This window comes from Callospermophilus lateralis, unplaced genomic scaffold (assembly GCF_048772815.1).
Source record: "Callospermophilus lateralis isolate mCalLat2 unplaced genomic scaffold, mCalLat2.hap1 Scaffold_1122, whole genome shotgun sequence".
Classification (NCBI taxonomy): Eukaryota; Metazoa; Chordata; class Mammalia; order Rodentia; family Sciuridae; genus Callospermophilus; species Callospermophilus lateralis.
Window position 1 is genome coordinate 224,517 of NW_027511483.1, and position 2,497 is coordinate 227,013.

Consider the following 2,497-nt stretch of genomic DNA (forward strand, 5'->3'; position numbering starts at 1 on the left):
TTTAATCCTCCTGTTTGTAATTTTTCAAGTGTTAAAGGATAATCCTGGAATAGATGCAGCATTTGGAATTAAATTGAGTATCATAGTTTAGAAGATTGTGAAATGACCATATTTCTAATTATCCTGGAATTATTAATCATATCAACTTAAGTCCTAAAAGCACATATTAAAAAGCATAAGGCACTCACTATTCAAATGCTTTATCATACCATCACTTCTTCAACATGGAATGTTAAGAGGAATCATTCATTTTATTCTAAAGTAATGTTGCCCGATAGAATCATAACAAAAGTCACACATGTGGTTTTAAATTTCCCAGTAGCTACATTTTTTAAAAGGTGTTAAATAACTGGTAAAATAATTTTAATTTTATATGATAGACCCATTATATACAAAATATTATTTAACATGTAATTAATATAACTTTATTAGTAGATTCTTAGATTTAAGAATGTATTAATGTAATTAATATAACTTTATTAGTAGATTCTTAGATTTTTTTCTTCAATAGATTATGAGTCTCACATTCATTTCTGTGATATTAATCCTGCAAAATTGTGCATTTTCTATCTACAGCACACCTCAGTTCTATATGCACATGTTTAAAGGGTTCTCCAGCTGCCTGTGTCTCTGGCTGCTGCATTGGAAGCACAGTTCTATTCAATATAAGAATTAGGATGTGGAGGAATAAAGCTATAGTATTGGATTAGAAGAATGTCTGAACTACCTTTTATAAAATGTGTAGTGTAAGGGGGAGTGGATCCCACTTAAGAGAGCCTCGAGAGAAGCAATGGGAGTGTTAGCAGAAAGAGATGATCCATGGCACTGGGGAGATGTTCTTGCCCAACCTGAAGCTCCATGTGTAGTTCAGCGTGACTCATCACATGCATTATAGTGTGTGCAGAGTTTTCTCTAAGTACTGGTGATTGTTCCCAGCTGGATATTGTGACTTGATGGCTCTCCCATTCTAATCGATGGCAATGCCCACGGGCCTAATCATGCTGCACTCTATTGCCATGGAGATAATTATGATGGTTCCCCGTGGAGCATTGTGACTGCCCTACTGGGTGGGACGGAGTGGAGGACGAGTGCAAGGGAAGGAGGCTCTTGTTTATTGTACACAGATGACTTCGATAATGAGCCTAGGTGGCCAGAAAAATGGCCCCAAAGTGGGTTAAGGCATAAATTACTGTCATTGAAAGTTTGCACCATTGTGAATAAGCCCTCATAAAAGGTCCCAAGAGCTTTTTAGGGTTCTGTGGAAATGAGGTTGTGGAAGATAGTGGGGAGGAAAATGAAGGGCCTTGAACCTTGGAGAGACTGCTGTGCAAGATGTCATCTCCTTCTGACTCTTTTGTACACAGTGTGTGCCTTTGGGGGTGAGGCAGGAAAGAACACATTTCTCACTGGTCATTTCTGCATATAGAATAGAAAACAGGTGGCAGAGAAGGTTTCCTTACTCAGAACTAAGACCTGAATCTCTTTAAGATGGAGAATGTGCTTTTTTTTTTTTCATACATTTAGGGTCCATAGAGCAGGATACATCCTATGTTCCTGTTAAAGTCATTGACAATGACATTTCAAGATCTATGTATGAGTGGTAAAGATAGTATTTCCCAATTATATCTGACCCACAGCAACAGAGCAAATAAAAGACAAGAGAGTCCAAAATCATTTTAAAAGCTCATTATTCCAATATCCTTTGGCTCTCCATTTTTGTAGAAAGAAAGAACCATTTGAATCAGGTTTTGATTTACGTCTGTAATATATGCAGTATGTAAAATTTAGAAATTAAGTGCTTTTCCTAGCCAACATCTAGCTGTGACTTTAGACCTATCTGTTTGGGCAAAGATTTCTTAAAATAATACCCCATTAATTCTTGGCTGGTACATGTCTCTTTGCATCTTGAGGTGAATTTTACTATTGAGACTTACTGTCTAGAAATGCTAATCCACAATTGCAGATGGTAATCATCTGAGAGAAACACACATGCATTGTTTGAAGACTGGCATGAATAAATAAAAAGGACACTGGTTTGGTGCCTTTTTGCCCACAAACATTTGGTTTTGAATATATTCTTATAATTCGAAGAAATTGAGCTCTAGTAGTTTTCCCAAATAAATCACCTTGATAGAAATGCTCAATTCTGGTGCCATGTTTCATGGTGATATTTGAAAGAGGGTGCCGGGGGTGATTCCCAAGTGACTCTTCCATGCTCAAGTCCTGAGCATTCAGAATTATTTTTGTTGGCTCTGTCTGTGCACACGTGTCTTTCAGTCTGGCTACCCTTGTTTCTGGACCATATACACCTTGGGGCTTGCTGTGCAAATGTGTGAAGCCTCCCTGTGCCAATCGCTTGTGCTTTGTGAAGTTCACTTCTTTCCTGCCCCTGCTCTGCTGACTTGGGTCTGAGGAGGCCCGCTCTGCCCCTGGTCTGCGCATCCCCTTGTCCCCTTGTCTGTGCTGTCTCTGGTGAAACTGTAGAGCATCTCCATGT